This window comes from Schistocerca nitens, chromosome 3 (assembly GCF_023898315.1).
Source record: "Schistocerca nitens isolate TAMUIC-IGC-003100 chromosome 3, iqSchNite1.1, whole genome shotgun sequence".
NCBI classification, from domain to species: Eukaryota; Metazoa; Arthropoda; class Insecta; order Orthoptera; family Acrididae; genus Schistocerca; species Schistocerca nitens.
The window spans coordinates 693998875-694015752 of NC_064616.1; the positions used below are offsets into that span (position 1 = coordinate 693998875).

A 16878-nucleotide genomic window follows, 5' to 3' on the forward strand; every position below is an offset into this window, starting at 1 on the left:
TATGCAAGCCTCCCATGTGCCAATGGATTCACTTCAGCTTCACAAGTCTCAAAATCATTTACATTTTGGTGAGGTACGAGAAACATTCATCAAAGAGGATATTTCTTTCCCCCAATATCTATTCTGCAGCAAGTATTTTGGATGGGAAGTAAAGGTTACGATGGGCTCTTTAGTTCACAGTTCATGCACATCGGAGTCAAGTTCAAACATATAATCTTCATAACTGGTTAAAACAGTTCTTATTTTGTCTGAAGGTTTTGCCACCCTTTCCTCTGACTGTACCTTGTTCTTTCTTAAAAATTTCTGCTTTAATTCTGGTGATGTGGGCCACAGAGGAGACACCCTACTGCTTTGTTCCTCAGATTTTATGTTCACGGCAACCTGCTGGGTATTAACAGCAACCTCTTTGACTCCTGGTTTGTGCAGGGTCATTCCTTTAGTACAAATGCACTTACACACATAAATGTCTGCATTAATTTTTGTTACCTGTTTTTCATGAAACATTTACTTGTTGTTGCTTTTCTTGTAGCTGACACAAATGACACATGAAAGGGAGAGGTTACAGAACCTCGTATTCCATTTCTGATAAATGTACAGTGTTTATTTTGCAAATTTATTAAATTTTTCTTTCTGTTAGTACACATGACAAGTCCTACTCCAAATATGGTGTGCGTTTGAACAGCACATGCATGTTTCTGGGGAGGAATAAGATACTACTTTGCGGATGTCTTTCTTCCATCCTCCACATCATATCTCTGAAGGTGTGTAACAGGGTACAGGTTTTTGTACATAAGATATTACTACCACACAGAAATATCCAACCTCAATGTGTTCAGAAGGTATTGGTGAAATTAATGTAAAAATGAATACAGGACTGTAACTTCTCAATTTATTTCATTATGTTCTTTACCTCAATGATACCTCCTATTTTCCAACCCCTTTGCAACATAGTTTTATACATACACATAACATTGCTGCCACTTAAAACATCCTTACCATAGTTCAAGGTGTAGTAATTCTTGATTAGTATGAGATATTGGCCTAGATTCTTGTTCTGCAATAAATGGTCCCTTTTTGGGCTTTAGCAGTTTCTTTAGGGGGTGTCATTTTGAAGTCATTTGATACATTTCAGAAGAGCAGTTTTATTTTTCAACAATTCGTGGACACAGGAGGAGTATAACATTTCAAATGACTCTTTCTCTCTCTTTATTAATATATACATATTTTAATACTGTTGTGAGTTTTCATTTGTTGTTTGTTTGGATCCATACATAGTCTCACAAGATGTTGGGGAAATACACATCAACTTGGATATAGATTTGCATATCTGAGCCAGCTTTTTACAAATGTGGCATGACATTTGGTTTTCCTACAGGAATGCCATTACATTCAAGCTTACAATTTACTCCACATCTGTTCCACAGACAGGGTTCAGTTATGTCGGTTTGTGATTCCATGTATCTTATCTCTTACAATTGGAAGTAATGCCTCCCTATTATAATCATCAGAGACCGATGCTGAATGAAACTTTTTTTTTAATTTTTTTTTTTTTAATATTCGAATTAGGAAAGCTGCTGATTCACTTCAAAATGCAGCAGGCTACCTTGCAGAGCCTGAGACCTCATACATTTACAGTAATTTAAACTTAAACTTTTTTCAATACTTCTGGTGATTATTTCAGCAGCAGCCATAGTAGTAGAAGTAGTAGTAGCAGCAGCAGTTTAGATTCAGCATGTGGTGTATTGCACGGACCCAAAGAATGTAGATTCTTATTGACATGGGACATATCAGAAAGGTATCGTATAGAATATATTTATTTTACAGACTGATTAACATGCTTAAATTCAATGTTCATTCCACATATCTTTGGTAAAGTGGTCCTCAGGAGAGAGAATGCGGGGGAGAGGCTATCCTTTTACAAAGTAATACAATTGCTGTCACTGGCATATAAATATTATACAGAATGCCTGACAGAAAAAGTGAAGCAAACAGAATACATTGTTGGATGTCAATGTAACTTTGTACATATACACACCATTGGTGGATTACACTCAAGTGAGATAGGGTTAAGAAAAGGTTTGAAATTATGATTAAAGTTTGCTGGAAGTCAGTAAGTGCTCTCATTCTCAAATACTGGATGAATGTAACACATGTATTTGCTCATTGTCAGTTACATTGCCTCAAGAAAAAAACACAGTTTTTAACTGTAATACTTGTCTTATTGTGTTGAACTTGTAACATAAGATTATACACCTCAATGAGAAGATTACAACAGCATTTTAAATTTGGTCAATAATTATATGAAATATTGAAAATAATTTTCCCCCCTAGAAGCTGCTACATAGGCAACCTGCAACTGATACTGAGTTCCATGATAGTCTCTTTGTAATATAGATAAGGGGTACGAACAGTGCCGTATGGCCAGTAATCATTGTGAAGGAATTGGAAATGCAGCATACTCTTATGAGACAGCATTATTGGCATGTGACAGAGTTTGATAGGGGACCTTCAATCTAGGTCTCCACTGGATGTCTGGTTGAATCATGCAATATCCAAATTTCTGGGGCATTGATATGTGAGCGTGGTCTGATGTGGGACTGCAAGGGAATGTGAGGGCAGGCATAATCACCGTCAAGGTTCTAGTTGACCAAGTCTGACCACCACAAGAGATACCTTGTAACCCCTTGACATCTGTGCCTGTCTTCCAAGAACAAGTAATGGACACCCTGCAACAATCTGTGTCACCCCACACCACTGGTCAGAGAAAAGCAGCAGACGGATTGGGAAATTATTGTCCCATGCATAAGTTGCTGTTAACACCACCACACGAGCTGCTATATTTGGAGTGGTGCCAAGACCAGGCAGCATGGACTGCTAATGAATAGCATTGTGTTATGTTCAGCAATGAGTTGCATTTCTGTACTAGCCCTGATGAGCATCGTCAGGTCCCGTTTTTCCGACATTTTGGAGAGGCACAGTTGTGTTACTCCTTGTGTCATGGTGTGAGAAGCCATGAAGTATGACTTCAGGTCACAGCTGGTAGTGAATGAAAGTAACTCCGATGGCACAATGGTACATCGTAGATATCCTGAGTCCTCATGTGTTATATCTTGTATGTATCATGGTGCCATTTTTAAACAGGGCATTGCCCATTCACACATGGCAAACATCACTATGAACTGTCTGCCTGATGTTGAGGAACTGCTGTGGCCAGAAAGATCCAGAATGTCCCCTATAGAACATGTATGGGAGCAGCATGCATGAAAACTCCATCTCAGAATATCAAGGACTGGTTACTAGAGTTGTGCACCAGCTTACCCAGGAGAGTATATAATGGCTTTATGTCATCCTTCCCAAGTGAATCAGTACATGAATCCAAGCCAGACGGTTGCAACATCTTACTGATAAGCGGGTTCATACTGACTCAATATTGTAATCAATGAAATAACATCACACTCCCTCTCAATGCACGAAGTTTCATTTTGTTTTCTCCTCCACTTCTGTGTGCTTCCATTTTTTTGTTGTTGGGCAGTGTATGTAAATTAAGCACGCAAAATAATTACAAGGCATTGATAACCAAAAACTATCAAAAAAACATTACAACACATATTTAACTAATCGTAATATTATATAGACATCTAACGCTGTTAAACTGTAAAACAGACTGTTCTTATCACTGTTACTGAATTTGTGAACTACAGGAGTTGGACAAAAACATGGAAACACTGCAAGAAACACATTCTTGAACATAAATGTAGATGCTAGCCAAGCCTGCAGGTTGTGCTGTTGTATTTGACAACGTCCTCAATATGTTGCAAGTGTCAATTATGGTCAGAATGGTGTTCTTTGTAGTTATGAGTGCATTATGTCGAAGCTAAGTAAATTCGAAAGTAGGCAAATTACTGGTGCTATATGGTGGGGTCTTCTGTAACCAAGGTAGCCATAGTGTTTGCTGTTTTAAGCAGCACCATATCGAAGATTGATACCTCACACAGGGAAAGCAGAAAAACATTTGCTAAGTCACAATGTTGAAGAAAGCGTGTATCGAGTGATCAGATAGACAGTCACCGAAGGGGATTGTGACAAAGAATAGAAGGAAAAATGACGCAAAAGTTAGTGAAGAACTGAATGCTGCAATTGTGAACCCTTTCAGCACCCAAACAACATGAAGGGATCTCCATAAGCAGAGAATTGCAGTGTGAGCTGGAATTCCAAAACCACTCATAAGTGATGTAAATATCTGTAACAGGAAAATGTGGTGCTGAAGCCATACAACTTGGACTATGGAGCAATGGAAGAAATTAATTTGGTTGGAAGAGTCTTGCTGCACACCATTTCCCACATCCTGCTGAGTTTACATCCCAAGAGTGAAATATGGTGTGGGCTTGGTGATAATTTGGGCAGCTGCATCATAGTATTCTGTGGGACATGTCGTCATTATGCAAGGTCTCATTACTGCCAAGGATTATGTGGTCATTTTGGCTAATCAGGTCCATTCCATTGTACAAACTTTTTCTACAATGGTGATGCTCTGTTCCAAGATGGCAGGACCCACGTTCACACAGGTCACGTCATCCAGGATTGGTTTTGTGAGCACGAGGATGAATGTCACATCTTCCCTGGTCACAAGTCACCACCATAGATATAAATATTGTTGAGCCTTTGTGATCTACTTTGGAGAGAAGGGTGCATGATCACTATCCACCTCAATCATTGTTACCTGAACACTTTCCTTCATTTTGCACAAAGAATGGTATAACATTGCCTTGAGAACCATGCTGTACCTATATTTATCCATTCTGAGATGACTGGAAGCTGTTTTGAAGGCCAATGGTTTCCTACACCGTATTAGGCAAGGTAGTGTGTTGTGTTTTTGGTGTTTTCATATTTTTGTTCACCCACTGTATTTGGTTGGGAAAAAAGGGATAATAATTAATGGCAAATTCCATTAAGCAATAAATACCTGAAGTACGAAAAGTCAGAATGCCCAGTTCTTTAACACGTTTCCACACTATGATGTTGAATTCACACCACAGTTTCCACTTTGCAACTTTGGACATTGGGACAACTTAGCCTGGCTTACAGAGTAAACCCTAAATTATTATACACACCACATGACATTACGGAATGAAAGTACGTGGGAGTATGCCAGCATTTTCATTTTATGTTGAACATGCCTGACAGCATTAGCATTATAAATAATGATTTGATACAGCTTTTTAGCAGCTCTATAGTACGCTCTTCTCAACAGAATTTACCGTCACTCTGAAGACCCATAGAGGTCTCTGCACCATCGTGCTGTAAGCTGTGGCGGCGCGCGCCCCCTGGCCCGCTTTTAGTGTGAGGGCGCCACAGTGAAACACTTGGTCCCAGCAGCCAATAGCGGCATCCTCGATAGCATACTTAAGCGCCTGCCTCGTGCTCAGCCAGCAGTCTAACATCGTGTTGTGTCTCAGGACATATCGTCTCAGACAGCGTATTGACTTCACGTTTCTATTCCAGTGGACGTGGTTGTCTTGTTTGGTTTGTTACTCTGTTGTCTGTTCTTGTTGTGTCGTAAGGTCCTCCGTTGGTCGTGTCCATCCTCTCCCATTGTTGTTGTTGTTGTTTGTGGTCCGCTCCGCGGGTCCCGCCGCGTTTCCGTCACTACTACCCTGCGACCATTCCGGTTGCCGTTACAACAAAGATCTTAAAACTTTCAACTTATTATACCCAAGTCTTCTTATTTTATACATTTACTGAATGGAAATCTCTTATAGGTTCTGAACTATATATAATAAGTATTTTCAAACCATTAAGTACTGTCCATCAAAATTTCCATTACTAGTTCTTTCTAACACTGCAGTTTCAATATTTGTGTCATCTGTATACAAAACAAACTTAGCAACTGTCAGTGCACCTAGTGAAATGTCAGTAATACACACAGGATGGAACTTGGAGACAGAAACATGTAATTACTTTCCAACCATGGGTAGAAGCTTAATTCATGGGCTTTTTCATCTTGGTAACCTTTGTTTCCTTTTAGAAAGACACCAACTGAACAGTCCGTAGCATTTACAGGTTCATTTAGTAAGCATGAAAGCATCACAGAGATGCTCAAGCAACTCCAGTGGCAGACAATGCAAGGGAGGCGTTCTGCATCACAGTATGGTCTACTGTTAGAGAGCATACATTCCTACAAGTGTCAACCAACATATTGCTTCCTCCAATGTACGTCTCACAGATCTGAGTCAACACGGGGACTTAACAGCAATCATTCTTCTCATGCACCCTAAGTGACTGGAACAAGAATAAGCGGAAGTGATACTAGTACACAAAGTAGTCTCTGACACACACCATAAGATAGTTTGCGTAATATAGATGTAGACTGCCTGTGGTATCATAATGTTCTAATTTATTAAGAGACTGTTGTGAGCCATGCAGTCAAATGCCTTTAAAAAGTATCAGTCTCACTGAATGTGCAACAGACTTCTCAACACTGAAACTCTCCAGAAAGTCAAAAAAATATTTGGACATTATTTGTGATCAGATGGTTAAGAAGCTGCTTATACATAATATCTTCTAAAACTCTGGAGCATACTATCAAAAGTAAAACTGGATGATGGTATTTCTTTATCCTTTTTCTTGCGTAGAGGTTTAACTTCAGCATATTCTAGTCAATCAGGGAATTTTCAGTGATAACTGGTCAAAAGTTTTAGCAAAAAAATTAGGCACAACTACATAGCTGACTGACTTGTGAGGGCAGCTTCTTACATCTGATGAAAAACACACCTGAACTAGTTTGATTCAGTTAACACAGATGAGGCGATCAGTGATCACAATGTTGTTGTAACATCAATGACTATATCTACATTTACACTCAGCAAATCACTGTGAAGTGTATGGCAGAGGGTAATTCACATTTTACCACATATTAGGAGTTCCTCCTGTTCCATCTGCATATCTAGCATGGGAAGAATTACTCCTTACATGCATCTGTGCACATCATAATTAGTCTAATCTTATATTCATAACCCCTATGAGAGTGATACATAGGGGGTAATATTGGGTCTAGAAACTTTGCAAGCAGGCTTTCGCAGGATAGACAGCATCCATCTTCAAGCATCTATGGGTTCAAGTTTTACTGAATTTCCATAAAACACATATCTGACCACTCATGCTGCTCTTCATTGTATGAGTTCAATATCCCCACTTAGGCCTACTTGGTATGTATCCAACACACTTGAGCAATATTCTAGGGTTGGTCAGTGAAATGTTTGGTAAGTAATCCTCATTGTAGACTTATTGTATTTTCCCAATATTCAACAAATGAACTCAAGTCTACTCCCCCCCTTACCTAAAACTTTCCATATCTCAATAAACTGTTTCACCCTGATTTGTATTTTTTTATTTAGTGAAGCACAAAGTTTTTGCTTTCTGAACATTTCAAGTACGTTATCAATCTTTGCGCCACTGAAATTGCATCAAGATCTGACTGAATATTCATGTGGTTCTTATCACATACAAGGTCTACTTCATGATAGATAACTGCTTCATCAGCAAAAAGACTGAGGTTACAACTAATATTGCCTTCCAGGTTATAAATATACAATATGGACAACAATAGTCCCAATGTACCTCCCTAGGGCACACCAGAAGGTACTTGTATATTTATTGAAGGCTCTCCATCCAGTGAACATGCTGGTTGCTCCCTACCAAGAAATTCTCAATCCAGTCACAAATTTAAAGTTCTCTCTTAAGATATGATACTATGTATCTGGAGGTGTTACAGGAAGGTTGAGAAAGATGAGTAAATATTTAAGCTCAGCATGTGTGACAATAAAGCCACTGCAGATTATCTGAGCAGTCAAAATCAAAAATACACCTCTGGGATTGGAAACGTTGAATATTTGTATGAATTGGAAAAATTAAAGATTACTGTACACCGCTCTTTAGATAGGTAAGAGCTGAACAAAGTTGTAGGGGATATAAAATACTCATCACGGTTCAATAGGCTAGTTAGAAAATTGCTATCATAGCATAGAGGAACTCGTGGCAGATTTCAATGATGCCAAAACCTTAGTCAAACAGAAGCCAACCAAAATGAGGAAAAAGAGGGGACTTTGTAAAGTACCCAATGAATCTGAAAGTAAAATCCTATACACTCATCTAACGAAAATGATGATTCAGTCTTATGTAGAAGTAGCTAAAGATGAAAGTTGTATTCCAATCACTGGCATCAAAATGGAATATGACACAAAGCCTATTGTAGCGAGTTCTGTCTTGCAAATTAGTTTAATTGGGGACGATTGTGAGAGGCTTCCTCTTTTCAATAGTCACTTGCACACCATAATGATAGATACTGAGATATGTGATTGCAGAATGCCAATCACTCGACAGAGGAAGGGTGCCTGGACCTGATGAGATATCTGTCAGATTCTCCACAGTTTATGTGAAAGCACTTGCTCACTTTCTACTAGCACTGAAACAACAAAGCACTCCACGTGATTGGAAAAAGGTGCATACCACTCCCATTTTCAAGGTTCATCACGCTGGTATATGTAACTATAAGAGAATTTCACTGATGCCATTCTGTTGGAGAGTTATGGAATACATTTTATTCTCACACATAGATCTTTTTGAAGACCAAAGGTTTCCTCTGCAGAAATCAAAATGTATTCCAAAAACAGAGGTTGTGTGAAACTCCACACACTCTGTCAGTCCAGAAGATGGACAAGACATTAATTGGAGTGCAGAGGTTGAAGCAACCTCCAACATTTTTCCAGTGTCATTCGACATAGTGCCACACTGTCGACTAGTGAACAAAATAAGATATTATGGAATATCAAGAACACATCTGTGATAGGATCAATGACTTTCTAGCAAATAGAACTAGGCATGTCATTCTGAACAAGCAGAAATTATCAGAAAAAAATATGTTCTGGATTACTCCAGAGTAGCATGCGATACGTTGCGGCGTTTCCGAGTTATTTAGCATAGAAGTTAGCCAATTGGGGTGTCGTGCGCTCACTTTCAAGCAGCCTGCCAGGGGCGGTGTTACCTAACGAGTGCTTTGTTTGGTTAGCAGAAACTTGAATTCGTGAGCGCAACGACGTTATTGGCTAACTTCAATGCTAAATAACTCTGAAACGGCGCATCATATTACATTTTTTCTTAACATTTATGTCTCAGTACAATCTGCCCTACAACATCACAACAAGCGTTTCAGACATTTTCTGACCACCCAGTGTGTGTGTGTGTGTGTGTGTGTGTGTGTGTGTGTGTGCGTGTGTGTGTGAGATGAGGGTTACATTGCCAGTTTTGTAAGGCTCTTCATGGGCAATGCAGTCATTTATTGGAAAGTAAAAGTGATAGATTTTATATGCAGAAGACTGACTGACTGACTGACTATTGCAGCGACTGGAAGTTCAGTCTCAATACAAACAAATTTAAAGCACAACATATAAATGGGCAGCAAGATCCATTATAATTTGATTACATAATTGTTGATTATTTACTGGACAACTGATAAATATCTATGAATAGAAAGGTAAAGTAATGTTATGCAGAATAACCCATCAGCTTACTAAACCACTCATATGTCTTCTCAAATACTGCTTGCCAGTCTTGGACCTTTATTAGTTACAATGAACAGAAAAGACACGAAGAAGAATAGCGCCTTTCATTACTGACTCATTTGATGTGTGTGAGAGCATCACAGAGAGGTTTCCTGTTAAAATTCTGTGACTTTTCCTGAGGCATAACAGAGTCACTCACACAGATCTCATGAAATAAACACAACTGCAAACTTTGAGAACAAGTTTACATGGAAGGTTACTAACTTTTGCTTATTCGATACACCATTGCTAAACTCATAACAATACTCCTTAACTAATTGTGCTATTATATTATTATAAGAACTGCATTTATTATTTCATTTTAAAAGTTTCATAGTGGTTGTTACGTTTTACTCATGAAGTGGATGTTGTATCAATGTCACTGAAGGTATTTACAGAGGCTGATCTCAGATATGAGGCTGATCTCAGATATTCCTGGACATTACTTACTGAACCTGACAAACCCATAATATCACCTACCAGAAATAAGTAAACATTACACCACACTGCCCACATTGATTATCTATTACTGACGTTTTAGAGGAGGCAGCAGGTATGACACTGAAATTAGGGAACTGGCCGCAAAACAGAGAAAAATTAATTTGCTGCTTTATTCTGTATCTCATATTTTGATGATGAAGTTTTTGACTGGAATTTAAATATAACAAGAAATGTCATTCTTAAAAATGTCTTCTATGCCATGATAAGTTACTGAATCTGTTGAAAGATTCTAATACTGCACAAAAATATGATTCTTGTTCAATTCTGTTATAATTACACTCTGAGGTATGCTTTTCCTTTTATAATACCAACTGTAAGATACCTAAACAGTAGAGGTGCTGTATGCTTAATCCATTATATTTATGATGAATGAAACATTTTCAATTATGTGACTGTTGAGTTTAACTACAAAATTTATATTTAAAAATTCTGAGTTGAAATGCATCCATAAATTCTGCGAAGAATTGATAGTTAAACATTTCTTGGTTGAATTCACTAGTGACTGACATAGTAGGCTGTGACCACTAGCGGGTAAGCAGGTTGAGGCAGACACGGGACTCTAAGTAATAAAACTACCATTACAGAGGCTCACACATAAGGAATGAATTATAACAAAGAATTGTTTAAACGACAACTAAAAGAGAAATCTATATCTAGGGTTGAAGTACAATTATGACACCAAGCATAACCCAACTGACTACAACCGTTTAGAAGACAAACGATCACCACCATTAGTAATGCAAGCACATTTTTGATCCACAAAGAGTGTTACCTTTTTTTTATAGGAGAGATTTCTAATGGTATTTACTACAAATGTTTGTAAAAAGTATCTTAATAATCTTTGCAACTTACAAGCTCTGCCATTTGACACAGTACAGAGAGCACTGAAGCACAATACATTGTTTTCATGGAAAATTACATTAACAGTTAACAATAAAAGCCAGTACAACATGGAACTTGGAACTTGAAGAAAAAGGAAAGGAAGATTTTGGTGCAAAGCACCATCATGTAAGAATAGCAATGTGCCAAAGTTTTCACTAAGTAAAACTGAAATTGGTGGTGATAAAACTTGAGTAAACTTCATTTGGAGTTCAATAAATAATACATAACCACTGTGAACAATGGTACATAGTATAGGTTGACCAGCTTTACCCTTAAATTTCTTTCATGTACCAAGATGCATAATTAATGCATAGCTTACTGTCACTGCATATATACACACTTTCATGTTCAAATGGTTCAAATGGCTCTGAGCACTATGGGACTTACCATCTATGGTCATCAGTCCCCTAGAACTTAGAACTACTTAAATCTAACTAACCTAAGGACAGCACACAACACCCAGTCATCACGAGGCAGAGAAAATCCCTGACCTCACCAGGAATCGAACCCGGGAACCCGGGCGTGGCAAGCGAGAATGCTACTGCATGACCATGAGCTGCGGACCAATTTCATGTAGCTCAATGACTGGGTGCAAGTCTTTCAATTTGATGTCACTTCAGTGACTTACATATCACATTAGTGTCACTGTTACTGGCATGTATTGTAAGGACAAATGTCCAGTGTACAGCACATACATGATGCTCAACACTGACATTAAGAATATATAAGTGTGCCACAATAATTTATTTACACTGTGTGTGCTGTTTGCAGTTCAGCAACACGTGCATCAACCTGAAAAACCATATGGACCACATCAAAAGACATCATCATCTACTGGAACTTATTGCAGGAACATACAACATGTTTTTGATCAAAAAATCTATGTAACTGAAAATATTAGCCATATGAAGATGAGCATGGTAGTCCGAAACCAGTTACGGCACTAAAATGAAACATTTTAAAACATATTTTGTGTCCGACTGCATTATTCACTAACTAGATAAAAAATGGTTCAGTTCTGACAGTAAAAGTAAATGAACAGTAGCTGTGTGTTGCATTTATAATTGTCTATGCAAGTCATTCGTCTACTAATATGCACTCAATTATTTCAACAAAATACCACTTTTATTTTCTTCTTCTGCTTTTTTTGCACTTTTACTTCAGATTTCCTCTATTACTTTGTATTCTGTTGCTGTTTCTTACTTACACTAGCTGTGTGTATTGGTCAATCTGATTTCTAACAGGTGGACTGAATTTCAATGTCATGCAGCACCTCAGATATATTTTTGGTTTTCTTTATTCAAATTTCGTATCTGTGGTTTTTATACAATGGCTTCTCAACTTTTACTTGCAGTGAAAACTCACCTTCGGTTCTCAGAATCAATGGGCATTTTCATTGTTTTATTCATTACGGCAGAATACAGGGTGCATAATGAAAATCTAACATTTTTTCTTCAGTCTCTCGACATGTAACAACAAAGTTATACCTGCCACGACTTCAGATGAATTGTTGGGATTTTCAGACCGAAGACTGGTTTGATGATGCAGCTCTCCACACTAGCCTAACTTTTCCAAATCTTTTCACCTTTGCATGACTACTGTAACCTACAACTATCTGAACCTACTAATTCTCTCCTCTCTCTCTCTTTTTCCCTGCATTTCCAAATTAACTATTTCTTGGTGCCTATCAATGTATGTTTTCTTTCAGGCAAGTTACTTAAGTTGCATGCGCACAAAGAAAGCTCTTATGTGAGGTATAAGATTTCTTCTTACTATACACAATTTATACTGTTATTTAACCTTTGACCAGTGTCGTCGTAACTGCCGTCTGCTTCACATCTCCTGTGCAGCAAACTACGTAAATTTAAGTATTAACTGTGTTTTTCTTACTTGTCACTTCTTTTTCCATGTGTTTTTGCTTTTAGGAAGCTTTAATTTTTGAGTACTAGTAATAGTGTTCCATAGATTTCATGTTTGTTTTGAATACAGTCCAGAGACAGTTCATGCTTATTTCCATTGTTTCCAACAAGAAGTGTTTAGTAACCACAGTTTAGTCAGCCAGTCGCCTTTAGTGAATTTGCAGTCTAGTTAAAAGTCGATTACTTAACTCTCTACAGTAAATTGTTGATTTCTTAGTATGGATAGGATGTGTGACTGCTGTGTACGAACGCAGAAGGAGCTGGCCACTGTTCGCGAACAGCTGAGCGTGCTGATGGCCGCGGTTAGCTGTCTTCAGGAGTGTAGCAGCTGTGGGGAGTCTGGTGCATCACATTGTACACCCCAGGTGTTACACGCTTCACCCACGGTCCCTGCTGCCGAGCCATCTTCGCGGGTACTGGGCGCGGTTGGGCCACCCTCTCCCCAAGGGGACAAGCGGGTTCAACGGCGTTCGTGTCGTACGAGGCGGAGGGTCAATGTGGAGGCTGGCTGTGTGGTATCACCCGCTCTGCCTGTGAGTGGACATGTGGCCACTCCTTCAGCAAGGTCCAAGCAGGCACACGGGAGGGGAGGGGTTTATTAGTGATTGGAAGCGCCAATGTTAGGCGGGTGATGGAGCCCTTAAGGGAAATAGGAGAAAGGTCGAGGAAGGAGTCCAGTGTTCACTCTGTCTGCTTGCCGGGGGGTCTCATCCGAGATGAGGAGGTGGTCCTGCCGACGGCAACAGAAAGCACTGGACGCAACCGACTGCAAAAGTGTTGCTCATGTCAGCACCAATGACTCCTGCCGTCTGGGTTCAGAGGTCATCTTCAGTTCGTTCGGGCGGTTGGCGGAGTTGGTCAAGGCGGAAAGCCTTGCTCGCAGGGTGGAATCTGAGCTAACTATTTGTAGTATCATTCCCAGAACCGATTGCGGTCCTCTGGTTTGGAGCCGAGTGGAAGGCTTAAAATAGAGGCTCAGATGATCCTGCAGATATCTGGGGTGAAAATGTCTCGACATCCACTATCGGGTGTAGAAATGTAGGCCCCCCCTGAACAGGTCAAGCGTGCACTGCACGCAGGAAGCGGCTACAAGGGTAGTGGAGTATGTGTGGAGTGCACATGTGGGTTTTTTAGGTTAGAGAATTCCCTCCCTAGGCCCGACAAGACGACTCCTGAGACGCGACAAGGTAGCAGTAGGCAAAACGCAACAGGGAATGACAATATTAATGTGGTAATAGTAAACTGGCAACGGCCTTGCCGCAGTGGGTACACCGGTTCCCGTCAGATCACCGAAGTTAAGTGCTGCCGGGCGTGGCCGGCACTTACATGGGTGACCATCCGGGTCGCCATGCGCTGTTGCCATTTTACGGGGTGCAGTCAGCCTCATGATGCAAATTGAGGAGCTACTCGACTGAATAATAGCGGCTCCGGTCAAAACAACCATCGTAACGGCCGGGAGAGCGGTGTGCTGACCACACGCCCCTTCTATCCGCATCCTAGTCTGAGGATGACACGGCGGTCGGATGGTCCCAATGGGCCACTTGTGGCCGGAAGACGGAGTGCAAATAGTAAAATGCAGAAGCGTCTATAGAAAGGTCCCAGAACTGCTCTCATTAATAAATGGTCATAATGCCCACATAGTACTAAGGACGGAAAGTTGGCTGAAACCAGATGTAAACGGTAATGAAATTCTAAACTCAGACTGGAATTTATATCACGGAGACAGGCTGAACAGTGAAGGGGGAAGTGTATTTATAGCGATAAAAAGTGCAATAGTATCAAAGGAAATTGACGGAGATAAGAAATGTGAAATAATTTGGGTGAAGGTCACAGTTAAAGCAGGTTCAAACATGGTAATTGGATGTCTCTATAGGCCCCCTGTTGTGGCAGAACACCTGAAGGATAATTTGGAAAATATATGGAGTAGATTTCCCGACCTTTTTGTAGTTTTGGGTGGAGATTTTAATTTACCAGATATAGACTGGGAGACTCAAACGTTTATAACGGGTGGCAGGGACAAACAATCCAGTGAAATTTTTTTAAGTGCATTATCGGAAAACTACCTTGAACAGTTAAACAGAGAACTGACTCATGGCGGTAACATATTAGACCTTCTGGTGATGAATAGACCCGAACTATTTGAAACAGTTAATGCAGAACAGGGAATCAGCGATCATAAAGCGGTTACAGCATCAATGATTTCAGTCGTAAATAAAAATATTATTAAAGGTAGGAAGATTTTTCTGTGACAAAAAGCAGATTTCAGAGTACTTGACAGCTCAACACAAAAGTTTTATCTCAAGTACAGACAGTTTTGAGGATCAATGGACAAAGTTCAAAACCATCGTACAATATGCATTAGAAGAGTATGTGCCACGCAAGATTGTAAGAGATGTAAAAGAGCCACTGTGGTACAAAAACAGAGTTTGAAAACTGCTACTGAAGCAAAGGGAACTTCACAGCAAACGTAAAACACAGCCAAAGCCTTGCAGACAAACAAAAATTGCACGAAGCGAAATGTAGTGTGAGGAGGGCTATGTGAGAGGCGTTCAATGAATTCGAAAGTAAAATTCTATGTACTGACTTGGCAGAAAAACCTAAGAAATTCTGGTCTTATGTCAAAGCGGTAGGTGGATCAAAACAAAATGTCCAGACACTCTGTGACCAAAATGGTATTGAAACAGAGGATGACAGACTAAAGGCCGAAATACTAAATGTCTTTTTCCAAAGCTGTTTCACAGAGGAAGACTGCCCTGTAGTTCCTTCTCTAGATTGTCGCACAGATGACAAAATGGTAGACATCGAAATAGATGTCAGAGGGATAGAAAAACAATTAAAATCTCTCAAAACAGGAAAGGCTGCTGGACCTGATGGGATACCAGTTCGATTTTACACAGAGCACGCGAAGGAAGTTGCCCCCCTTCTTGCATTGGTGTACTGTAGGTCTCTGGCAGAGCGTAGCATTCCAAAAGATTGGAAAATGGCACAGGTCATCCCCGTTTTCAAGAAGGGACACCGAACACATGTGCAGAACTATAGACCTATATCTCTAACGTGATCAGTTGTAGAATTTTGTTAAAGTTTCGAGAACATACCTTCACCAAGGAGTCAAGCAGTATATTGCTCCCTCCTACATATATCTTGCGAAGAGACCATGAGGATAAAATCACAGAGTTTAGAGCCCACACAGAGGCATACAGACAATCTTTCTTTCCATGAACAATACAAGACTGGAATAGAAGGGAGAACCGATAGAGGTATTCAAGGTACCCTCCGCCACACACCGTCAGGTGGCTTGCGCAGTATGGATGTAGATGTAGATGTAGATGTAGAACCATTGAGAGATGGTACCATCATTAGGCTTGTCAATGAAATGCAGAATGTTATAGTTGCGAGCGACCGGCGAGCAGTGCATGGCAGAGAATGGAGACGTGAAGCCGCCAGGAGGGGGAGCCGCTGGAGTTACTGCTAACAAGGAACAGACAGGACAGATGAACAAGTAGGGGATAATGCACTATGACTGACCAGGACAGAACACGAGGCAAGCAAGCAAGAACTGTGGTGATAAACAGGGCGAGACAACAACAACGCAGGAACACTCCAAACGACAATATGTATCCCAACATACGGAACTGAAATGCAGTACGACAGAGATGCACATGAGATCTAAGGCTGGTACCAGACTGTCAGGGCAGCACGTCGTGGCCGCCTAAATACATGGCCATGGGAAACGCGATTGGCTATGGACTTCATGTGGTATGGACAGTGGCGCACTCTCAGCTCAGGCGTGTGCCGGAGCACAGAGACCCCTAGTGGATATTCAGGTCCATACCATCTGTAGTGCATTCAACTTCAGCATCTTCCGAAACCTATGGACAGAGGCAGAAATCCCCAGATGGTGCCATGGTGGGCGGAAGGAGGGAACAGAGGGAGACCCTGTGAAGTCAACTGCCATTGGCGGGTTGGGAGGGCAGTCTGTG

The 16878-nt window shown here is 40.2% G+C and overlaps 1 protein-coding gene and 1 pseudogene across 6 annotated transcripts in view; one reads left to right on the forward strand and one right to left on the reverse strand.

The window, feature by feature from the left end:
* Positions 1-16878, reverse strand: part of LOC126248661 (rho GTPase-activating protein 190) — a 325162-nt gene that overhangs the window by 139378 nt on the left and 168906 nt on the right. The window lies entirely within an intron of this gene.
* On the forward strand, positions 14143-14260 carry LOC126250406 (5S ribosomal RNA; annotated as a pseudogene).